The 26,506-nt window shown below is 41.0% G+C and overlaps 1 protein-coding gene across 4 annotated transcripts in view; it reads left to right on the top strand.

Annotated features, from left to right (window-relative positions):
- il1rapl1a (interleukin 1 receptor accessory protein-like 1a) overlaps positions 1–26,506 on the top strand; it is a 155,890-nt gene that overhangs the window by 80,691 nt on the left and 48,693 nt on the right. The window lies entirely within an intron of this gene.

The raw sequence follows: 26,506 nt of genomic DNA, 5'->3' as shown, positions 1-26,506 counted from the left end.
GGTCCACACAGAACATTACATCGTAGTGTGAAACAATTAACAAAAAACAACAAAAAAGAACAGCAAACCAAAAAAAAAAAAAAGAACTCAAGTACCTGTGCAAAATTCCCTTGTGCTGTTGTTACTAAACCAACCTTGGTTTCTCGCCTTTGTGTAACACTTGCATGCACACATATAGAGCCACATAGAAACACCCACACACTTTATGAGGTACCTCGACGCATGTTTCCTGTAATGAAACGTCAACAAGTCATCAAAATAGAGAAAGTAATTTTATTTGACAATTGTTTATCCTTTTTCAGCTCATGAAACAATTTGCATGAAGCACATTTCCAAATGAAGGCCATGTTCAATGTCCCCTTGTAAACTGACTGAGTGTGACTGATTTATTAGAAAACTTGCCACCAGCAGAAAACCGTCAATGGCTGTTTAGAGAATTTTACAATAGGTCTGTCTCAGTCACAGTTGTGTTGCCTTTGCTGTAAGAAAATATGGTTTGCTCTACATTACCACAGCATTTTGCCTTATTAGCATACCAGTGGGGTACTTCCTCTTTAAAGCTGTAGTATCCTGGTAGAATTAGATTAGCTCACTATGACCATAGGCTCATTTCCTTTTAATAAACCTACACCATCATCCTCTCAAGTGGGCGTGAGATTATCCACATTTTATCACATCCTGTTAAAACCGACATTGCCTGGACAGCAAGCATAAAAGGCCAAACTATGTCGGAGATCCATGGGCTAATGTTGTAGTTTACTTGATAGGCCAAGAGGATGAAGGAGGTCATTAAGTTTAACTGATCTTAAATATAAAGCAGTAGATACTGGCCTTTGCTTTGACCCTGCCTTTGCTGCAAATCGTGTGTGTGCGCCTGTGTGCATGTGTGTCTTCTGATCCAACCCTGCTGCACTATGTAAAACAGCCTCCAAGCAGTAAGAGGACCTGCTATCTGAAGGTCCTGTAATAGAGGTTAACTATGGGCATAAACACAGGCTCGCCCAGATCAGGCTGATTCAGGAACCCCTTAATCAAGCGCTGATGCTCCTCAGGTTAATAGAAATGTTAAAGAAACGGCGACCCCTTGCCTCATTTTATGTTCTCTCCAGTTTATGTCAGGGTGCATTTAAATGTTCTTATCTCATTCTGAGCGTGTGGACGCAACGAGGTACAGCCTCTGCAGCATTGGAGGTATGTATTGAGAATAAAAACACCATTATCAACAGATGGAAAGATTTTGTTTTTTTCTCTACCCTCCATAGACCTTCACCTCAACCTACCATCTGTAAAGAGAGTGCCTTTTTGTGTACTCTTATAATTGATTCATAGCAGCAGCAGGTTCGCTGTCTGCCGGCCTCTGAGGAATACAGAGCGTGGTCAGATTAGTCTACTCTGGTGTTTACCCTTTTCTACTATCAGAGACAAGAGAAGCAGCGCCTCGGCTGCAACAACCCAGCTATGATTAATTGATACATGCATGTACGGTTTGGGCCACTCTATGTATGTCTGCTTGTGTGTTTGTCTTCTTAAAGTTGCATACCTACAAGGCGTCTGGCGTGGCTTGATGTCTGTTTTATAATAGTACATCTGAATCATTTCTGTTCAATTTTTATGGTTCTCCTAGGCCTCATTCCAGCACTGTGATGGTAATGCTACAATAGTATAACACCAGATAAAAGCCCTGTTCAGCTGATGTACGCAGCTCCCTCTGCATTCTGTAGGAAGGAAAATATTATACAGAGAGTGCGGAAAAGGATAAAGAGAACAAGGGAGTGAAAGTGACTGATAAAAGCAAAGGAGAGAGAGGAGAAGCGATAGAAAGAATGAAAGAGATAGAGGGGTTGCTGCTCCTGTATCTTATCTGTATTCCTTGCCAGTGTTTCCCAGCAGAAACAGTGTGTCCAGGACTATAAACAGACTATTATCCCAGTGTTTATCACAGTGCACATTACCGTTTGCCTCTGTCGGACTTACTGTAATGGAGTCGTTTGGTTTGATGGATGCCTCGGGCGTGGGTTTCTATCTATTGCTCCCATTATACCTCTGTCTGCATCCCCTCACTGTAGAAAAGTCTGTCTGCACATTCAGCATAGCCTGCAAGCATGGTGATTGAGGTTATGACCAATGTAAATGTACCATTTGGCACAGTGAATTGGAAGTGCAGAGGGCAAGAGGAAACCGAGGGGAGGAGAGGAATCATCTACTTTACATTAACTCTTGTAGAATATCCACGGCGAGAGGGGAGGTGCTTGGGAAACTCTTTATGTACTGTGAATAAACATATAAGTATGAAAAGAAAATATGTCACCGTTTCGGGTATTTTAGTTCGCTTGTATGTGGAGTTTGTTTTATTTGCCACTCTCTGTGTCAGAATGTATTTTTGCTGGATCGCTGTTACATTTAAGGGTGTGTGTGTGTGTGTGTGTGTGTGTGTGTGTGTGTGTCTGTGTGTGCATGTCTGTGTCTGTGTCTGTGTCTGTCGTGTGTGTGTGTGTGTGTGTGTGTATGTGTGTGTGTGTGTGTGTGTGTGTGTGTGTGTGTGTGTGTGTGTGTGTGTGTGTGTGTTTTCAAGGAGTGTCTGTGTGTGTAATGAGAAGCTGAGGTGTGGGGAGGTGATCCAGGACATCGTCTCATCGCAGTAAAAGGTTCCTTACAGTTCTTCTGCTACAGGGTCACCTTCAGAAGCATGAACACTTCACAACCTTATAAAATGTTACTGCCTGTGTGCGCACGTGGGAGCGGGACTTTGTGATTTATTTTTTTTATTTTTTATCTATTCAGTATGGCGATAGCTTGACTTTTACCTGGCCAGCTGGGCACAATCTCACAACCAGCAGATGTTGGCGCTGCAGGAAAGGGTGGAGGCAGAATCACTTAGCACAGACACAAGGAAAGAAGACTGTGGCACGAACACCTCCTCCGTCTGTTTTCTCTCCACCATCCATCTATCCGACTTCAGCCGGGTAGATGGATGTAGAGGCAGCGATTAGTGCTGATATTATACTGGAGAGCGGGGAGAAGAGGAATGAGTGGGGCGAGATAAGAGGTGTGGGGTGAGAAATCGAGATGGGTTTCCTCTCGACTGAAACCTACTCCATCTCTCAGTCTACATGCTTGAGTCTTGCGTGAATACATCGCGCCTTTGCCGCCTGCAGTGTGCTGGCCTGTCGTGGTCACGCTAAACACTCAGCCTCAGCCACATGTCCTTGGGGAGAAGATGATAATATCACACCTGAGATAAGTGTTACTCCAGCAGTTGACTTCTCCTGACTCAACCTACACACACATATGCACCTGTGTACCCACACACACATACATCAGTCACACCCATGAGGGCCTGGTACACACTCTATAAATGTGTGAGATGTGCAGTATAAGATACTGTCTGTCACAGCCTTGTGTTATCCGTTCATGTATGTGGAAAGTCTGCTATGGGAGGTCCACACACTTTTAATGCCTAGAAATTAGCTGTGCATCTGAGTTAATCATGAAACGGCGGTATTACCAGTGTAGGGTGGGGCAGAACGGCTCATTAGTTTAAGGTCAACCATCACTCTCATCATTAACTAATCTCTCTCTCTCTCTGTCTCTCTTCCTCACCCCTAACCTAAAAAAACCCTCCCTTCCCCTCCCCCTTCTCTCAAGTGTTCTCCAACTCACTTCATCACTATTCACCAGCTGTCCTCCTTGAATCTAAGCAGGCCAGGGTTCACATTGTTTTAATTCAATTAAAATTGACATCAATCTGCATGTGACGAATGAAATTGACATCCCCCACAATTAATCTTGCCTGACCTACCCCACTCCACCCACGCACACACCCTCAGTCTCTGGTTATTATCATTATCTAGGCCTATAGGGCTGGTACCAGAGCAGAATGGTGAAATTAAAGTAATGAATCTGTCTTTTGAAGTCTTAGGTCTTAGTGTAGGTCAATAATTAAACAGTGTTTTTTCAGTGGCTGGCAATGCACATCTGAATAAGAAATACTTTTATGCTTATATTTTAGGCCAGTGAATTGGTCTCCTTATAGTGAAAAGGTGCTGCAGTATGCAGTTGGGATTAGATATTTAGCAGCTAAAAATGTTAAAGAGTCCTTGAGATTAATTTTCATAGATAGGTGGATGACACACAACTCTACATTTCACTATTCCTGATAACATGGACACTTCAGACTACTTAAACTGCTTGAATCTCTGTATCTCACAAAACCTCCTAGTTAAACAGAAACAACTGGAAACCTCAGTGATTTGGATGCAGAGGCTTAAAAGCAGCATATCCCTATACAGTATGTCCCTTACTACCATTGACTAAGTAATAACCTAGAAGTTCTTATTGATGCAGAACCATTTCTATTCACACTAAAATAGCTCATCACTAAAGTAAACATGATGAAATGTCACACATTTTCCTATCCACTATATTTATTAGTAATATTATCACTGCTGTTTGTTACCTACTTATTCCACATATTTGTCACTATATGTCCAAACACAGAGAGAGAGAGAAGCAGACACACACACACACACACATACACACACACACACACACACACACACACACACACACACACAAAGGCAGGAGATAAGCCTCTCTCCACCATCATCACAAGATGGTCCTTATAGCTTCATTGTTGCAAAGAAAAGTAAAGAAATAAATATAGATAGCACAATAGATTTTACAGGTCCCATGAAGGCCATCTCCTTCAAATTCCCAGAATTCGTTCAAATGATATATCACATAATTTCCTCTCTGATGTGTCTTTTTATTTATTTTTATTTTATCCAAATGATCTCAAATTGCTTTCTTTTTTAAAGGCATTTCAAAATGCACGCTTATCTGTATTAAACTATACACCTTCACAGAAATCTGTTACTGGGTTGTTCTTTTACCAAAAACAAATTAATTGTAGAACACTATTAGTACATTGCTCTCTACATCTTCCACGAGAATCATTTTGTTGCCTAAAATGTAAAGGAAACTAGAGTATGAAATACAACAAGGACCTTTTTTTGAAGTTGCCTTAACAAACATTATCATGAGTGCTGCCCTTAAAAGCCAGCTGAAACACTGCAGGTGGACCGTCGCTCACTGGTGCAGCAGTACATCCAGTAGTAAATAGAAACACAAAGCTTTGTTGTCATGTATTTTCCTCCTGATGTAAATCACTCATGTAAGAACAGTTATTTGCATTCAATCCTCTGTCTCTGGAGAGGAAAAATCTTTCTCTCTCTGACTCTCTCCTATTTCTCATGCAACCAATTACCTTACAGTACCATGTATGTTCAAGCAGCTACTGTTAAGCTGTAATTTGGCTTCCATTTTGTGTAGAGTTCCTGCTCTTTTTGAACTGCACACTGGGATAATGGAACACTTGAAGTTTGAAGCCTATTTTGTACCTGTACAGTACAATTTTGTACTTACAAGCACGGTTAGAGCTGCTCGTACAGTCTGATTTTTTTAAACTCAGAACTAGCTACAGTAACACTAATGGCCTCCGTGTGTGGTTTAATTTGAACGACTAGCAGGAATGCTTTGTGGGTGAGCTTGTTACTTACAGTACATGTGACACCTTTTACTTACATTAGTGGTTTTTCTCTCTTGCTCTTTTTCTTCATGTGTTGGCTAATGAAGTTACAATACTGTGTGTGCCATTTTCACACTGATCATGTTCTGGCCTTTCTTACTCTGATCTCTCTGCAATCCCTGTTCTTCTTGCCAGTAGTCCAGTGGTAATTGGCCCCTTACATCCTGACTCACTTCTCCCTGCAGACATTCGCCTTTCCTTGCCTCTCCTCTCCTCTCTCTCCTCCAACAGGCAGTGGCCACCTAACTTTGGGTCTGTAGTCTCAACTGAATAAAATGTGCTCGCAGTTGTGTTATAATCAGAACAGTGCCATCTGCAGTGTGGTTCTCATGGCATGATATGAAAAGGCTGAAGGTCAATTAGGGGGCCCTAAATAACCTTCTCATTATACAGTGTCCTTAAGAAAAGAGTTCTCTAGAAAAGCCTCTGTCCAATTAAAAGATAAGAAGGTGACCATTAACAACCACAGGGGACGGTGACAGAAAATAGAGAGATTGTCACACATTTGATCTCAGCCACGGAGCAACAATGGACACACTCTTACAGCAAGCCCTGAAGAGCCTGAATTAATGAACGGTTACAATACACAAGCTTGATTTGCATACACTTTTAAACATGCGCATGTGTCCGCCTACAAGTGTGTGAATGCGTTATGTTATACAGAGAGCATGTTGAGAGCTTTTTGACATGGTCCAAACCAAACAAAACCATGCAACTGCACATACGGTTCAATTATGACAAATGTCTGACATCATCTGTCTCACACTGTGTTTCTCTGTTTCTCTGTATGTCCTCACCTCTAGCTCTTCTTCTCCCTAGAGTTATGGAGCTTCATGAGGTTGACGCAACCCTCGCCCTCCCCTTGTCACTCAGTACTCTAAATCATACATATAGTGTGCAGTCAAAGCCTCTCAGCCCTGAGGTGGAGAAACAAAAAGACCTCTGTAAGACTGCCTTATTTAGAAGAGCCCTCCTACTAACACGAGCATGTCCTTGTGTGTGCGTATAAGCACTACTGTCCTGTAAATGCACATGTGTGTATTTGCGTTATCCTTATCCTATCCACCACTCTCATGTGGTGCACTGAATGAATTTGTGTCCTTCTACATCATAGTTATTTTGGACCCAATAGCAGTGCTTCAGAGAATGTCGGTTATGTCAAAATGAGGGTTTTTTTTCAGTTCCTTCCAGTGAGTCCGTGACTAAACGCCTTAACTGTCATTACCATTTTGTGTTGCCACCACTTTCCCTGGTACACAATGGAAATTATGTCTTTACAGCAGCATTGCTGCTTTTCTTGCTCTCTCTTTCTCTTTTCCTTTGGCATCCCTGCACAGTTAGAGAGGCTGTCCAGGAAGCCACTGTCAGCATCTACAGTTTGCTTTCACTGTGTGTAGGTATATGTGTGTGTGCGAAAACAGTCGGTTGTCTGTGCCTCTGCTTGTGCCTATGCCCACATATAAGAGTATGCGCGGACCTTTGTGTGTGTGTGTGTGTGTGTGTGTGTGTGTGTGTGTGTGTGTGTGTGTGTGTGTGTGTGTGTGTGTGTGTGTGTGTGTGTGTATCCATGCAGTCTGCCCAGCTGTGATAACTGCAAATGAGAGGCAGAGTTTCTGTTCCACCTGTTCTTCCCTGAAGCCAGTTGCTACTTTGGATACACAGGTGTAAGTCTCATCGCTTCTCTCAGACAAAGAGGAGCTGGTTTCTCAGAAGAAGGCAGAGCACCAAAAATGGATGGATGAGGTGATGTTATTAGGTGCAGCCATATAGCAGTTTTCTTTGCTATAGCAGTGATTAGGGGATGGTTGCCCATGCTACAGGTGGCCAGCAGATATGTATGATGCTGATGAATGTCTGTTATTGCCACATTCACTTTACTGAGATTACACGCTTACATTTCTGTCTAGCTAGTCAGAACAGCAATAGGGTGACACAACTGTTGTCACCTTGACTAACTCTGCTCTTGGCTGTGTAGATACTTTACCTTAGTCATAGGTGTGTGGAACAAAGAGAAAAGCAAAATGTGCTTTGCTAGAGGAGGTTGAGTCAGCCTTTATTAGTGACTTGCCAGTTTGCTGCAGAATGATGTGGGTGTCAGGAATGTCATACTGGTTTTTCTCCTCCTGTATATCCTCACCTATTTTTCCTCTCCTCTCCTCTCCTCTCCTCCATCTGTCTCCTGTCTCCCCTCCTCGCTCCTAACTTCTTTTGTTGTCGCTCAAAAAGATAGGAAGTACAGACAGGTAATTACTGTGGGCGAGGGCTCATTCCTCTCATTTTCTTTATATTCTCTCCCACAAACCCCTCTTACCTTTCTCTCTCTTTCTCTCGCTCTCTCTCTTTCTCTCTCTGTCTCTCTGTCTCGCCATATTGCTCTCTCCCCAGCTGTCCCTATAGTTATTTTTAAATCCCCTTTAATTACACATTTTAAAGAGAATAGAGGAACCACCAGGTATTGTAGTTCCTCTTAAAATTCTAGACAATACTGTATTTGAATTTTATCTTGCCTCTATGCCTGTGTAGCTTTGAGTCCCAGTGTGGCGCAGTGTGAGGGTTGGGCCCATTCCTGCAGTTGTTGTTTAGCAGTGCACTGGAGCAGGCTTTATGCTGATTAACTGCATCACATCTGATGGATTCCCAGCGACCTCTCCACCCTTCAATATAGCTCTGGGAGCCTTTCAGGGGAAAAAGGCTTCCCTTTTTAATTAGACAAGAATAGGAAATCTATTAGTGAATGCAGAGAAGGCTCAGCGCTGAATGAGGAATTGCTGAGTTCAGTTAGTGTTGAACTAACTACAGTCATCTCCCCTGCCATTACTGCATTCGCCAGTAAACAACTGAGGCGCTCTCTCTCACCTATCAGAAGGAAAAAACCTAAGTATCAAGTGGGTTTTTTGTAACAAAAACATGAGTTACTTAAATAGAATTAAGTTAATGAAGATGCCAGTACCTATACTGCAGATGTGTATGCTCCTACATGAGTAGTGGTATAATTCGGGCCAGTCTCTGATCGTTCCCTACTGCTGTGAGTTTGTCTTTTAAACATTCAAAATTTTTTGGAAGACTGAATGCCTGAAATGGCAGGTTCACTCAGATAGCACTACATGGGTCAGGGCTAGTTCCAGCTTCCTCCAAATGTATAAAAGAGACCCTCTTAAAGGATAGCAATTTTTTATATATTTTCATATTGTTAAAAATCCTATTAAAAACAAAAACCACGTTGCTCTACATTAAAGGAACATGGGAACTGAACATTATTTTGAGTACATTTCCCATCCTGTGTCCTGCTGTCGTAAATACTCACTATAGTGCACCAAATGTGTATTCATCCGTGGCTGAAAATAGTCCCCCACCAATGCATTATTTATAGTTGTCTGAAGAATGTTTGCTAAAAATTACTTTAACTTTTAAAAAAGAAACTATATATTTTTGGTGTTTAAAGATTTACGTCTTTTGTAGGAACAAATGAGCTTGGGGCTGAGAGCCACAGACAAGGTAGGGGAGAGTATTGAAAGACAGAGTGATGCATAGTTTGTTTGTGGCTTTTCGTGGGATTTGTTGACAATAACAAAAACATAGAAAATGACAGCCTTATCCTTGGAAGTGTTGGTGTTGCTACTGCACACACATAAAAAACCAAGTGTATGCACACAAAGACCTACACACACTGTCATATAATGTAATAAGGAAGAAGTGCACACACATTCCTAAATCCTAATACCCCACTCTGGTGAGCATGCAGTACTCTACAGTGTGTGTTGTATGAGGCTCTATGACTTTGATAAATAAAAGAGCAGAGAGGTCTTCATAATCATGTTATATTTATGTTGAGGAACACAGAGCGTGAGTAGGAGTACCACAGCACTGTCCCTGGCCCAACCACTCATTGCCTGCAAAGACATAACCCAACTTCAGCATGTATTACTTTCTTGGTTTAAAAGAAACGGTTACATTTTTTATGTGGGGGCCGAACATTCACTGGGAAATGTTTGTTGAATGATTAATTCAAAGAGTCTTACTTGTAGAGAGGAATATTTGTTTAACAATAAGTTGTGGTTTATGTGAGGATGGCCTTATTACTCAAGAATCTTACTTTTCACAGTTTTCTTGACTTGATTGAATGCTTCTTAATGCGGAATGTGTGTGCTTTTTTTCTGCATCATGACTCATTGAATTCAGAAGGCAGATGCAGACGAGCCCTCACACAGTCTATCCCTAAATGCTTTGCTTTGCGATTCTGCACACTGTTCCACGCGCCTTTGTCTGGTGGCATCTGGGGCGTCTCGCTGGGATAACATGTTACATAATTAGCACCGAATTAACACTCAATTAGGCAACCCGTGTTGAGAGGGTGGGGACAGACTGTCTTCAGAGGCTTTGGAAATCACATCAGAGCCTCAAACACCACCTGGCCCACTGAGAACATACTGTATATCACTTGCATATGAACATATACCTCATGCCTATTTTTCCGTGTATACAATATCTTTTCTAACGCTTTAAGCAGAATGTCTGCTTGGCTACAATGTTCAGGAATCCCCAACAGGGAGGAAGGATCAGGGTTGATGTGTTCCAATAAGATGTGCTTTGTGTTGTTGCAGCAAAAAGCTTTGATTTATGAATTGAGTCACTACAAAAGTGGGCAGTTTGGGATACTCCTCTTGAGAATAAAGTGAGAAAGAAAAAGTGAGAAAGTTTTGACAAAATTCAACCTCAAAGTGAGCTTTTGCAAATCCATTTGCGATGGTGCCATATGCAATATTCTTCTGCATTATCAGGACAAATATGAAGAAATAAGACTAAGACAGGCATGTTTTTTTTTCTGGAAGCTACCTCACTGACGAGCAAAAAAACTTTCAGTATCCCCATTTCCTTTTAGGCTTTTGTTTGCAGTCCAGTATTTTGTTGAGGCTGTCTCTTTTCTCCCTAAAGCAAAAGATTATAAAGAAACAGAATTAACATCCAACCAACATGGCTGGAAAGTCCTTGTTGTCCCAGATTATTCCTGTATTATGCATCCCTGTCTGAGATAAGCAACCAAAGCATCCAAAGCTAAAGGGAACAATGTTTTTTTACTTTGAAAAGCCATACAAGAGCACACACAAATACAAAATGCAGCTTCACATATAGCAGCAAACTTTTTCTTCCTCAAACAGCTTAAACTCTCACAGCCCTCACCCATCTCTTCCTCTCTCCTCAGTTCTCTAACTTCCTCTGTCTTGTCTACTCCCTCTCTCTTCTGCACACATGCGTACACACTCCAGCATACACACACACACACACACACACACACACATTCACACCTCTGTTGGGGTGGGGTTCTTTATTTCATTAACAGCCGCTTGCACGCCAAAATTCATTATGCCAACCTTCTGTTCTCGCGCACCCAAGCATGCCAGCTAACGTGCGGAACAAATTTCTCCCCCCCTCTCTCTCTTCACCCTTCCTCCCTCACTCTCCTCCTTCCCCCACTCCTGCTAATAAGTATGTTTAGGATGTGATTCACCTGCATCAAAGGCTCCCTGTGAAGAGGCCCGCTTTGTATCGCTGGTCCATGATTAGTCATCACTGTCAAACCCCCTCTGTATTTCCCTCTGCTTCTGTGCTTTGAAGCCAACAGGTGGTTGTATCCAAAATGCAAATAATGCAGATATCATTACATCCTCTTGTGTCTCTTAGCTCTTAGAGAATGTGATAGTACAGTGATGATGGTGCTTCTTTTTGCTCTTTAATTCCCTTTTATCTGAGCTGGAGAATTTGTTTCCGTGCATGCACAAAAGGATCCTAAGATGGCTATTACTATGTCACTATAGGGTGAGTCATGGGTAAGAGAGTGTGTATGGATCTATAGAAGTTGCAGCAATCACTTCAGGGTGTCGCATAAGAACACTGTTTTGGCATTAACATGTGTATTCATGGTCGCACACACTAACAGAAGCGTTCATTGAACATCACATAAGTTTAGGAGAAAATCCTGGAACATTAATGGTGAAGTAACATGTTACAGATAATATGTTTTGTTGTTTTATAGGTTTGTTTTATTTGTCAAAGTTTGGTTCCACATTTGTTAAAGTCTATCTTAATACAGAACAAACATTACTAGACAGATGAGTCACTGTCTTCATACCGACTGTGAAGTGATCCTTACAATTTTTGTTCTATCTGAATCTCAAGTGAATATCCACCTCCACAGAGACGGCCCTAAAGAATAACTGCCCATTGTTGCCAATGCCACCAACCCTGTTGCCATGGAAATTGATAGCGTGGCACCTTGGGTTCGGCTGTGTTGTGACAAGTTATTCCGAGTGGAATAAAAAGGGCTTTGTCTTGAAACAAAGCAGTGACTTAGGAGGGCTTTCCGTCCCTCTGGGACTTGCTTCATTTATGAGACACCAGCAAATACACTGCCATAGAATAAAACAGCCAAGCACGACATTCAGACCTCAAGTCTCCAGTGCTTTTTCTGTCCAATGAATGTATTTGTGTGGGGGACTAAATCTATACATCCTTTCACATCCAATATTTCAGACATACTTAGGAGGACTGAATGAAAAGTTAGAGGTATGACACATCACTAAAATGTAGGGTTCTCAGAATTAAACTCAGGGGCCAAAGAAGATGTTACCATTACAGTAAAGGTCAGTAAAAGCAGTGAGATACAGACCACTTGGCTACATACATAGCTCTTACTTGTTGGCTTAATACTATTTTACATCTTCTCTGTTGACTCTCATTTCCTCTAATGTTTTTCCTACTCTGTTTTTTTCTTTCTACTTACCATTCCACCCTGTACTTCTTTTCCTGATATTACACGTTGCTTCTTTCACAAATATATTGCCTCACCTTTTTGTTTCTGGTCTACACAACAGCTCTGATTGGGCAGTCGTACTCTGTGTGTACTATGTGTATGTGAGTGGGTTTCTGTAGGGTTGTAATTGCTGGTTGATATGTGGTCACAGAGGGTCAGGCATCCTGCAGGGAACATGTCAGGCTTTTAAAAGCAGAGAAAGAGAGCCCAGCCCTGCACCCGTTTAACCTAGACCACCTCCAGGGAGGTCAAAGCACTCAATCAGCACCTCTACTTTTATTAGGTTAGGTTTCAATGTAAAATACTGGCAGGAGTGTGGCTGTTGGTTTAGACTAGCGCATGTATGCTGTTATGTTGCTTGTATGCACCTGAAGGTACATGTGGAGGCTCACATTTGCATAAACCTATTATTTACAGTGGCTTAAAAAGAGCAGGAAAGGAACTGGGGAGGTTTCCTTAGAGGTATAAGCCTATGGTGTAGGGCTGAATACCACAATTTGTGATCCCAGTCTTTAATGGGAATTCTTGCCAAAATCTGCTAAAATTTTCGGAGCACAGATACCTGCAGGAATCCAGGCTTTTTAGCATATGCGTTTTCACTCACTGAAGGCTGCCATATGCACTGAAACTGCCTTTTCCAAACCTCATTAACATTAACACACCACTAAAACATTTATAGCAAGATATCCTAGTTTTCCAAGGAAAAGGATGAAAAGAATTTTAAAACCGCAGGAAATATTCAACCCTAGTATGGTGGTGATATCTGGAATGTAGTGATGCATTTACTATCCATTATGTCTCTCTGTCACTTTGTTTCACTTTTACAGGAAAAATAAAACATTTTAGTTATCAAAACACAAATCTATAAGAAAATTGACAGTCAGCTCATCAGCTTACGGCTAAATGGCCCCTGCTATAGTTGGTCCCACAACCACAGTGTCATAATGAGAAATTAGGAGTCGGGGACAGAAAGGACATGCGGGAGGAAGTGATGGATTCAGTCCAGATGGTCACCAGTGCAGGCAGGACAGCGGGGGCTCTGTTAACACTTTTCAACACTCCTGCAAACAGACACGGTAAAAACTGTTACAATACTAACAGAAAACCACATCACTCCTCACTGTGTGGTGTTTATTTAGCCACATGTGTCATAATAATACAATCAATGACAGAGATTCATTAACAAATAATAGATTCTGCCTGCCTCTTCCAGATTTGTGGTTTACTGGGGAATTGCAATCTGAAGCCTTTTGGCACATGCTGTGCCAGTCACAGCTGTGAAGTTCAATATTAAGATCACTTTCTTTTACTTCCCCTAGCTGATAACATACTGCACAAAACTCTCTTTACACATGTGCAGTCACAGTGTATAAAGGAATGGTGTGTCTGGAGCATATCTAAAGAGCCACTGGTGTCCATGCTTCTACGTCAAGGAGTAGAGGAATGCAGTGATGGAGGCCGTCCCGCTCACTCCAGGACCAGCAGAGTCTAATGGCTTCTCATCAATTCCTCCTGTCTGGGGAAGTGTGTGTCATGACTCCTGTAACTACTTCTGACAAGAGTGATGAAGCACTTGTTAAAGTTGTAAGATTCTGCTGGAGTTTGAAACCTTTAGATATAAATCTGTGTAGAGGGAGATGGACAGTGAGCGAGGGGCAAACAGAGGAGAGGATGAGTGAGAAGGCAAGACAAAGAGCGGCTATGGTTTAGACATGACAGATCGGAAAGAGTGGAGAGAGAAGGGGGGGGGAGTGAGAGAAGCTAATGATCTCCATCTGTCTTAGAAAGCTGGGAGAGAAGAGCATCGTTAGGCTTTTGGAATAAGGGGAAGCAAACAAACACATGATTTGCAGATCTCACCCTGGCACTGTGTTTTGTGACTGGCTTCGTTTGAGTCAGCTGGTAAAACGTAGCTTAGAGACAGTTTAGACCATCGGTTGTGTCATCCTAATGATCGCTGCTCTCCAGTAAGAGAGCTTGTGTAACAATATGTTTGTTTACTGTATACTGTATGCATGCCAGAGTCTATTTCAGTGTGTAGGGTTTTTTGTATGTGTGTTGAATGTGTGTGCAGTATCTATGTTAATTTTTGTATTTAGTTTAGAGTGTGCATCATGATCTCAGATGAGACTATACTGAATCTCTAATTAGAACTTGGCACAGACTAGACACACTCTATAGTGGCTCTAACATCAAGGAGAAGGGAGTGTGTGACCATTAGTGTGGCCACTCATGCTAGAACAAAGATTTTGTAGCTGGCTATGAGAATACCTTCTCTTCTAGTTTTTGTTTTTTCATTTGAATAGACTGTTTAAGTCCAAATTTAACAGTAAAACACATCCATGTCCTCCAAAGCGACACAAAAGCATTTTCCTATCTGACGTTTATATTGGTAGGATATGTGTCAGTGCATTCACTGTTATACAAATAAATCTGATTTATGGTGTGACAACGCTAAGGATGATAAAAACAATGTTACATTTAGGCAATGATTGTGGTCATGGTTAAAGAAACCAGTGTAAAAGACCAATCCACCTGAACGCCTACACAGACTTTGTCGCTCTGTACCGTCACCTGACATCGTGCTTTGCTGCCAACATAATACCAATGATTGCTAGAGAGTTTCCTCACTTAAACATGAACATATGTTGTTTTGGGGCGCTAAAACAACTGATGCTGTCGTTTTTTCTTTTTGGGTGGACAGTCGCTTGAAGTCAGTTTTACTTTAGTAAGTGCCTCTCTGTATGAAGGAGTTACTGTAGGAAACATTTCACTGCCATGGAATGGAGATGAGAAAGAAGACAAATGTGTTATTTAAGATGGAAGAAAGGCCCAGCAATTAAATCAACAAAATGTTCTTTATTGCAGGCGAGTTCAAAATGAATATTTTGGCTCATTTTGGAATATTGCTCTGCTTCTGTCTCTTTTAAGCTGTGAGCTGTAGCAGAGAGGCCAGTTGTCTCCAGCTTCCTGCTCCTCAGGTACTCTCCTTTTTAGGGAAGGTGCCTGTCGTCCGCCTGTCCTCATCATTTAGTCGAACATCACCACCTGTTTTACCTGAACAAGATCCATTTTGCATGTCTGCCCTATTGATAAAAGAACCAACAAGGTGCCAATTGACAGTTAAGCTTCTCTGAGAGAGATGTAAAAATCATTTGGTCTACTGAGAGAGTTGCCTCTCCTGACAAACACTTCTCACTGGTTGAATAATGATACATTCCTTTTGTTCACTTGTTGAAGTTTTTCAAACATTGTCCACATGTCCAAAGCTGTTTTTTTTTATTATATTCTTAGTTATTAGGCCAAAATGTGGAATTGCTCCAGGAGGACAGCATTTCATTTGTATTAAATAAACACATGCACAGGTTGATGGGAAATATTAATTCTTGTTTAACCATTTCCACTTTAAGGGACTGTCTATGGAGAGATTAGTACTAGTTGTGTCTGCATAGCCCAGGAACATGTTTTGAGTGGGGATTACTGTGCTGCCAACAGACCAAACAACCCACCAACCAATGGGAGCATGATCATCGAAATATTACAGGAATTCTACAGGCAGCAATGTTGCTATTTGTCACTTTGATCATGAATATATAGGCTACAGTACAGTATGAAGTATTTATAGTTTATAGTTTAGAGAATATAAGTAGTAAGAAGTAACAAGATGAAACTGACAGATGGACGGGACTGAGAGAAAAAGGTGCAATTACACATCCATCTTCTACTTCAGCATTTTAGATAAAAGTTACTTAAATATGACATAACATACAGCATAAACCATCAAAAGAGTGTATTATGTGGCCCACACAACACTGCAAATCACATCTTGACAGCAACATATGATGTTATGACAGCCAAACAATATGACAATGTGAAAACAATCTGCAGTAGTTAAAAAAAGTGCCAATTCTGGTTTAAAACTGCATTTAACCTTTGGAACTGGTTCATTCTGAAGATGCAGAGAGGCAATTTAAAAAAAAAGTATAAAATCTTGTTGGAAACAAAGAAAATCTGTGATGCAGTTTATTCTTTCTTCATTCAGACCTTTTGAGCTGTAAAACATATAAATGTTTTACTCAGGTATTAATGTAGATCGTAAGCCTGGTTAATAATGTTGATGACGTGACACATAGTAGAAGTTTCATTCATTTTCTTTTTTAAAGTTTCCTTTATTTAACCAGATCTCGTTGAAATTACGGAAAAATCTCTTTTTCTAAAGTGGGCAGCATAGAAACATAGCTACAATAAATACAAACATCATAAACAGACTTAAACAATGTAAAAAATATCCAGTTAAGTGAATATAATTAAAGCTGAATGGATCATTGCAGTCATTTGCCTATTAAAAAATCCTTTGAACTTCTTGATGCCAATAACACAGATGTGCTCACACTGCTTGTGAAAAAACAAAGGGTTGATTGTTCAGACATGTCTGTTGCATATGCATCTGTCCAAAAACAGAAACTTTAGGGCCATAAAACAGATGAACAGTATTTAATCAGTCAGATGTTAAAGTCAAGCACACTATTTGTATCCAATTCAGATGATGAGTATGCTGCTGTCTTTCAGTGACTCTCATTAGGTAGGGCACACGTTTCTTTAGTTACTGCATTTTAGCTCAAGGTTGATATTGATGTACCATCTTGCGGGGTAAACAATATAATTCAGTTTTTTAGAAATAAATATATAGTGTTTCACACACATTACAGAATCAGATCCTGCTCGGAAACACACACACCTGTCACAGGCACAAAATAATTTAACCTGCATGTCAAGTAGAGCACAGTGAAGTTACAGTATAGACAAGCAGATTTTGTATGTTGTAGCTGTGCACATTTATCACAGGGTTATTGTACACAGATGAGAAGGAACAGTGGATTCCGTGAGCTGCTGAGGTTGCTGTGGAGATGGGTCAAAGGGAGCTGATGGAGCAGATGGCAGTGAGGTGACCCCGCAGGCTGCCTCTCTGTTCCCCTGTTACTTCATGTAAATCTCAGTCCTATAGGTGTCACCTCAGGTAAAGCCTACTGGCACTACCAGTGTGTTTACACACCTGGACAGACCTGAGGCTCGTATACACGTACATACACCCTTCCAGAGGGATTATAAACACTGTGCGTGCTGGTTTGTAATGTGCCAGGACTGTGTTAATCCTGTCTCTCAGGTGTGTATCCACCTGCTTTGGCTCTCCCCTGCAGTTGACTGGGTCAGCCTTGTCCTCCTGCTCTGACAGAATAACAGAATGGACACCAGGCCACTAGGGCTTCCCTCTGAATGGCCCACGGAGATCGGCACTGATTAGACAGCTAATCCTCTTTCATTGCCTACTGTAGAACTGGCTGCTGGATGGTTTGATGGTCAGTATCTGCCATTTCTGAAAATGTCTTTTATGTCTCTGTTGAGTGTCGCATGTCTCCCTTGTCGATTCTACCCCCGTCTATCAACATACACTCCACATAGGTGTATTTATTGTACATTTTACTCTTTCATTTAGCAGGAATGACTTCTTTATCGCCACTCCACCACTGCTTTCTGTTATCTAAGGCTGACAGGAAGGTGTGTGTACTGTACGACTGTATGTCTGTTAGACTGTGTGTTTGCAAGCAGCCCATGTGTGCTACAGGGCCACGTACAAATGTTTGCATGTGTGCGGCTTTGTGGGTGTGCGTGCATCCACGTGCACTAGACCGGGTAGCCAGGGTGTATGCTCATGTTGCACACTGGCAGACGTTAAGCACTGACCTGCATTATTGAATGTGTACACGCTGTCTGTGAGCCGGGCCCTAATGGAGGAATAGTGTAGTGTACACTCTACCCATTAGGGAACATTAAAGTTCACAGTGATATTATCCAAGATACACTGCAAAGAAGCACACATACACACTGCCAGGGAGCGGCAGAGGGCATGAACTGGGGTGAGTGTGCTGCGAAAGACGCTAAAGAAAAAACTGGAGAGGTTTACTGAAAGGTAAATAAGAGTGTGATGGGGCCAATTCTGGGACAGTGACAAAAAGATGAAAAGATAACAGTGGGGGAGAAAGGGACACACATCTTAGTGAGAATGAAACAAAATATCGCTCTGTGCTAAGAACAGAGACAGATGAATAGAGTTAGCTGTTGAGCTCAGAGAGGGCACAAAGCAGACCGTGCGAAGCTACACCCACACAGATTGTTGATGTGTTGACACTTCATCAGCAGTGTGGTTGAGGCTGGAGTCTTACAAGGATCTTCTCCCCATGAAGTACTCTTTATTTTCCTTTTCTGTCTTTATCTCCTCCACCCCTCTCTGTCCTCTTTGATCACTCCTCTTTGCCTTCCTTCCTCTTCATCTTTGTTTCTTTCCACATCATATCCATCCAAGGTCCCAGAAGCAGTAATGTTCTGCGCTTACTCATAAAACAAACAGACAGAATCGCACTTCTTGTGCTGTGCCCTCCCATTTATTCATTCTCAAGTGAACTTTGAATTATATCACAGACGCACACATCCTCACATGCTCCATTTTTATGTACTCTCACAGGCACATAACCCTGTGAAGATCATAAACATGCAAGTGTGCACTTTCTCTCACACCTTCTTCTTCTCTTTCTTTTGCACTCTGTTTGGCAATAGTAGTTGCCTGTCTTCTCTCCCAGAACATTCATATGAACATGCATGAGTGCACACGCCCCAGCACACACTTGCAGGGGTTTAAAGCATGCAGACTTATACTATCACTTGCTGAGTTATAGACACACTTCCTTCTTGTGTTCATTTATGTGAGTTTACTGGGTCTTCTGCTGTCTTTAACTTTATAGTACATTCAAAGATCATACACTTTTTCCGAACTCTGCCTTGTGGATTTTGGTCTTTGGTCCATGTGCAAGTTGTTCAGAGTTGTTTTAGAGCATCTGGTAAGTGTAAGTCTGGAACACTCACATATCATTCTGTAACACAACAGAGTATGACCACAAGCAGCACAACGTATACATTTTGCATAAATGCATACATTGTAATGAAACAACCTCCAGCCTGCATCAAAAGCAACATTTAATGTGGTTCAAGCAGGAACACTGGTAAATCAGTTGGACTTGAAATATATTTTATACTGCTTGTCCTACAGTACATTATATCCCTGCTGCCATTTGAAGGCAGTAGGACAGATATGTTGATAAATCTGCAGCGCCATTACGTATGGCATCCACAGTGCTTACCTTCCCAACTTCCTACGAAGCAAACACTGCCGTGTCACATTTTAAGATATGATATAATGTGAAATACAGAATACAGAATTATGACTTGATGAATTGATGTGATGATGTTGTAGCAGTCCCTGATTCTTTCGGACTTGCTGTCATTTCATTTCCATTTTCCCCAAATCATTTTAGCTGAATGTTTCTGAGTTGATTGGGGGGTTATTCAGATCACCTGTTGCACAGGGTGTGTGGACTGACTCATAAATAATGATTAAGAAAAGCTTGGTGTGGGGTTGCCAGGTTAGCTTAGTGGGTAGAGCTGGCAATCCATGCACCGAGGCTGAGTCCTTGCTGCAGCGGCCCAGGGTTCAAATCCGAACTGCGGCTCTTTGCTGCGTGTCATTCCCTCTCTCTGTCCCCCTTTCTTGTCCATCTTCAGCTGTCTCTATCATAAAGGCAATAAAAAATTTTTTTAAAAAGAACAGCTTGGTGTGTTCCCCTCTCGGCCAGTCAGGGGGTTGGTATGGGTGTGGGTGTGGGTGTGTGTGTGACGGGGGTATATTTGTGTATACATGTGAGAGAGATTGCGTTTATTGCACTGGTTGTGAACTGTATCTGCTTTATCAGTGTAATTGCTTACATTACATTTAATTGAATGAAGAGACAAAGTCACTGTTGTCATTTCAACAGTGGAGCAAAACCTGCTCAATATCACTCATCAAAGTCATATTATTATATTCCGTATACACTCCATGAATTACATCTGTCTGTGAACATGCATACAAGTGTTGTGTAGAGTGTTTTCATGTTTTAATTTTTCAGCTCAACTCTGATGCACGGGGAGAAAAGATTAAATCTCGAGGGCACCTCTGACTCCCCCTCACCACCCCTGCTTTCTGCTCACTATTCTGTAAACAATAGACCCATAAAAATGCTCCTCATTCATTTCAAACACTCCTCACATTCCCAGACTGCTTAATTGAACCTCTTCCTGTGAATACAATGCAAGTTATTCTATCAACCTGCGTAAAATATAATCCTTGTTGAGAGTCTGTAAAAAACTAATTAAGAAGGTCTTAATGAGGTTGCTTTTTAAGTAGAGAATAATACATTATTATACTGTGTGGAGACACATACTTCCTGAGCATTCATTTTTGCAGCCACTTGAAACCTAACTCAAGAGGTTGCTTTGGCTCAGTGGTTCCCAACCTTTTTCTTCAAGGGATTATGGATGGTTATGGCTATTTCATATTATATTCAATGCATAACAATAACTGTACAGAACAATGATAATCAAACAATAATCTGCATAAACTGAATGACTTAAGGAAGTTTGTGTAAAACATGCAATTCGGATGAAGTTTGAGCAGATTATTTCCTGTGAATAGTGCATCAGAGATGAGTTTTCCTCATATTTTTTGGAGCTATTTAAACACCTCTCTGTCTGTATTATGTACTTATTTAATTTTCAACAATCATACTTACTTACTGTCTTCTCATTGTTGTATTAGTTCTTTGGTTGTTTTAACTGTGTTCTTTTTTTAATGCTTAATGATGCTGTTTAGCAGAGAGTGAAGGATCTGTGACTATAGCTAACCTTATCCTGTGAGATTCTTTAAAACATTGCATCCTAATTAATAATCTGAACTTTAAATTTAAATTTAATTTAATTTAATTTTCTCCACAGAAATGAATGAAATGCTAAGTTATAGGCCTTCTGTATGTATATATTTAAGTTTTCTTACACCCCTTAAAATAAAAAGGCCTCGCAACCCCAAGGGGTGGAACCAGTGCTTTGGCTAATTGATGATGGGTTGTAGTAAAAAGGCCTGTTGAAGTAGTTGTGAGGAGGGGAAGCCTGTGGACGGCTCTCGTACAAGTATATATATCACCCATAAACGCATGTACACATACCTGTTGAGGGGGCAGAATCATGGTAAACCTCCAGCAATCAATAACAAATTTTCTCAGTCTGTTCATTGAGTCCGTATTGCTTGCTCACTTCCTCCTTCCCTTTCTCTAACAGTTTCCTCCTCTTTTTTGTCAAATTCCTTTTTAATTGGTCTCCATGTAGCACTTGTAAGGCAATAAATTGCTAAATGCTGTTCCCATTGGTTAGTTGACATGTTCCGCAAATGAGCAAGGAACTGACATGGAGGCAATGGCTTTTAATTTCATCTTTCTTTTTAGTTCACAAAGATATGGATTATTGAGGCCCCACAGCTGGAATCCTACTTTGAACAGCTTTTAACGCTGCCATGTTTTATCATCAGCTGCTTAATCGGAAAAACCTGACTGGTCGTTTGGCGAAAAGGGGGCCAATTGTTCTCACTTTTCGTGATGATAGCCATTTGACAGTGCTGGTGACTATGATGCAAGAACCCGTCCAGACATATTTGCGGGATAGAGTGCACACTCCTGTTCTTTGATGTTGGAAGTAGTTCAGCTTTGCCAGAGGCTGGGCTCTTAGAGAGAGAGCACAACAGTGGTGGACAGTGGGGGAGCGTGATGTGGTTTAGGATGAATATAACTGCTTTTATTAGCTTCCTCTGGATGACACCATTCAGCTCCCTGCTCAGCTTCTCTCATGTGGTAAATGCTCGTCCGGGGATTGAATTCTGTATACTCTGAGGTGACTTTATAAGGGACTCATACAGGATGGTTATTGCACCATCAGGAATGTAATGAAACTGGCTCAAAGGTGACAACTGTACAGAGGAAGGTCAGTGTTAATATATGGTGATCTCCTACAGTACAATATAGGAGTCTGCCAGGCGTAGAGAAGAATCGAGACTTCTCTAGTCAAGCTTAGCAGTCTTGGGAGACTCACAAGGACTTTGTGTTTGCTCAAGTCTCAGTCTTTCTATTTTTGTTCTTCTCTAGCTCGACTGCCTTTGTTGGTAAAAATACTGAAAACCTTTGGGAGCCAATTTCCTGAGACCAAAGGACAATGTAGGCCTGTGTTCACAACTTCACGTGTGTGTGTGTGTGTGTGTGTGTGTGTGTGTGTGTGTGTGTGTGTGTGTGTGTGTGTGTGTGTGTGTGTGTGTGTGTGTGTGTGTGTGCGTGTGTGTGTGTGTGAATGTCCGTCACTGTGACTGCATAAGAGCTGTGTCTGTTTGTATGCGTATAGGTATATAAGTACCTATACGCTGACATATACTGCATGTGCCAGTAATTTATACATTCGATTTGTTCTTATTTTCACCTTTGTCACCAATTTGCCCACAGCATATTTCTCTCTTGCAAATCCCCCACACCCACCCCCTCAAATTGAATGACTAACAGAAAAAGCCCAGTGATCCAAGTGTCTCAGCTCCATCCTTAATTCATTAATTTGCTGTTTCCCTACAGTCAGTCACCCAGAATAATCCATCTGGAAAGTCCAGTGAGCTTTTCTGCCACCAAGCAGAAATGGGATTGTGGATGACTGATCACAAAGCTTATATCCACAGCGTCCCACTCTGTGTTAATTTACCTACATACACACTCACACACACACCCAAACACATGCATGCATACAAAGGTTGATCCAGCCTCTCCTCAATAGCCTTTAACTTCTCACAGAGAAGCATAGCACCCCAGGCTTTGAAAATGTTGAAAACATTGCTTGAATTTATTTTGCCCACAACACACTGAAAGCAACATTTTCCATATTTACAGCATACATCCCTGGTTAAAGGATTACAGGTCAACTGTCATGTGGCTGAAGAGTTTACAGTCACAGTTTCACCTTCTGAAATTAATTCAGCCTGGTTTACAGCAGAGAATAGACAATGCCTCTGCCCTGAGGGTACTCAGACATCAGTGTTTTAAAGGTGAATCATTGATCCCAGCACAAAATTAGCACAAGAATACCAGGCCAGCCACTGGGGGACTCAAGGCAGGGGGCAGAAGGGGTCACAATATGGTAAAAAAAAAATCATATTGCAATTATTTGACCAATATTGTGATATGACTCATTGTGGGAAAGATCATTTTTGCATCACAAATTTAATTTTCACTAAATTAGGCTCCTTTCCAAACAAACATGTTTTCTTACATCTCAAGATTTGTAGGCCAGGGAATCTCTATAGAACTACAGTATTTTTATTATAATGCTGTATATTTGACCTTTTATCAAAAATATTGCAGCCTCTGCAATTTTGATATTTCACTTGGCCATATTGCAATTTAAACAATATTTCAATTAATTGCTGGCAGGACAATTCCCCTCCCTGGTGCCTCATTTTTATGTTTTGTGGGGTTTTGGTGACCATTTAGTCCCCTAAAGACACATATTCACAGGAGACATTGATTGACTCTGCTCACAGACAACCATATCATGCAGTACCCAAACAGTATCAGTGAAGAGGAACCTGCTTCAGACAGTTTTGCCAACTTTATCCAATTCTCTAACTAGCAAAGCCTCAGCTTCTGCAAATGTAATAGATGCTTAAGGTTGGATTTTCCAGGGCACTGTGAATCAGGAGTGGATTGTTCATTAATTGCAGGATTGGTGGTTTGATCCCAATCTCCTCATGTCCATATGTCAAATTGTCCTTTATCAAGACACTCAACACCAATTGGCTCCCGATGGTTAGGGCAATGCCTTGCATAGTACAGACGTGAAATTAGAACTTGTCACCGTCACATGAATACAGCATAATAGTGTCACAACACAAATCTAGTCAAATTATGCTTGGGCCAAGAGTTAATTTTCATTGAGATTTAATCCAAACCTATCCTTTGAAGTAGCAGGTAGACAGCGGTCGAAATAAAACCTGTTTCTAAACTTGAATAGATGTCACATAATCACAGAAAGTCTTTGAGAAATAAGAGACATAAAACATCCATTTCCTGTCTCATGACACTCTCACAACCTTTCATTAAGTCAACAGCCACCAGATATATTTGCATGTTTAATTACCTGTTTATGTCTATGGTTTCTTAATTCCAGACTTTTCCTGGTAATGGCAATCAGAGACTCTTTCCTTTGTTAGGAGGTGCTCCCAATCCTCCACATTTTAAATGGTGTCCCCCCCCTGAACCGTGATAATTGATGTATTTCCCATAAAGGAATGGTAATTAAGATAATGAGATTTTCAGAAGCAAGTGTAGCATGCCAAAATGAGGGGGAGCGTGTTTCTTGACTGGTTCACTTTAGCTTTATAAATTTTCCTCTTTTATTCTCCTTATTTCACCAGGCTCTACTTTTCCTCCTGATGTCTGCCTCCTATCTGTGTTCTCCTTACCACATCTGCTTCCCCTCTCGTCTCCCATACACAGCTTGTACTCATTTGTTTGCCAGTGCATAATTGGCTATAGGATCACCCATTGTGTAATTATGTATAGCAGTTTGATATGTAATTAAAATTGTATCAGTATCCAGTGTAATTTGTGCAGTGTGATTACCTATTAACAGTGCAAACAGTTGTGCCTAAAAGCCTGTGACCGCCCCTCTCATAGATGTCAATGTGCGTCTCTGTCGGTATTTACATACCAGCAGGTGCTACGTTGGAGCAAAAAACTCTATTCATATCAGCACATAATAAACAATTCTCCTACATCTCTTCACATGAACACTCCTTTCTGACAGCTTGAGTGATTGTTGACTGCAGTCTTAAACCAAGCACTTTACAAGACCATGCACTTTACTTCAGACAAGACCGCACACTTTACTGCACATTTACCGTGTTAAGTGAGTGAGCTCAGCAACATTGCAATGGCTTGTTCCTCACAAATACAGACAAAACAGAGCAGGGCTTTCAAACAGCCTGCTAGAACGCTCTTATAATAAGGCTAAAGAAGAGGGTTTGTGAGGACACTCTAAGGAAACATCTTAATGAAAGCACCAGGGTGCAAACTGGCCTGAATATAAGCCGCCTTTGCAAATTCACCACTAAATAATTAGATATGCCTGAAAGGTCTGCTGTTGGAAGTAGCCTCTGTTTTATTCAATAAAGCACTAAATGTTTTTTTTTTTTTTGTCTTCATAGCTGATTTAGGAAGTGCAGAATTAATGTTTGCCTCCTTAGTGAATATAATTGTATGCTCTGTGTGTGCTTGTTTTTTACTGCACCTCACTATGTTGTGTGCTGCTGTGTCAATGGTCAAAGGTTATGACCCTGTTATCTGATCATACTTTAAAAATGTAATGCATAGAGTTATTACCATAAACAAATACATCCAGGTCACTGTGCACAGAGATATACAGTACCTACAAGCCAACATTCTATATGCCAAACAAGTTTTATTCCAGTAAATTTCATATTTATCTTTAGCCTCATAAGCACTGTGGTATAATTATAAAGGTCAAGTTCTGCACTCATTTTAATATAGAAGAAGAAATTCCAAGACCTGCAATTATATCAAACATGTCATGCTTGCTAGCAGAGAAATGTGGGCTATAATGAGCTTAACATGCCCCAATTCTTCCTCATGATGTAATGCCACAGCAACAAAAAATTGTGTCGTAGGTTTGAATGGATCACTGAATATGCCAAATCTGAGAAAGAATGACTTTCCGTTATATTTGATTAAGTGGGTTTAGTCCTGGACAGTGGGGGACTTCAATAAATATTTCCATTATCACTGGCATGTAACTGACTTAACGGTCACAACTTGTCATGGTAATGACTTTTTGTTGTTGGTCCAGAGTAATTGCACAGACAGAAACTGCCAACAATCAGCTCTAAAAATGTGGGCATATTCAACCACACTGACAACACTCATACACAAGAAAATATATGCTCACATTAAAAAATACCCCAACGGAAACGTGCAACACAATCTGGTCCTGATGGATTTGCAGTTTAGTATGTATCAGAAACACAACTGTAACATGCATACATACAATATACATTCATAATAAAAGTAAAGTCAGCATTGAATTTTATTTATTTATTAAGTTAGCCAGGAGCTCTTTGGCTTATGTGTATTTAACTGTGCCGACAA

This window comes from Dicentrarchus labrax, unplaced genomic scaffold, assembly GCF_905237075.1.
Source record: "Dicentrarchus labrax unplaced genomic scaffold, dlabrax2021, whole genome shotgun sequence".
Classification (NCBI taxonomy): domain Eukaryota; kingdom Metazoa; phylum Chordata; class Actinopteri; family Moronidae; genus Dicentrarchus; species Dicentrarchus labrax.
This window is presented reverse-complemented; position numbering and strand designations above follow the sequence as displayed.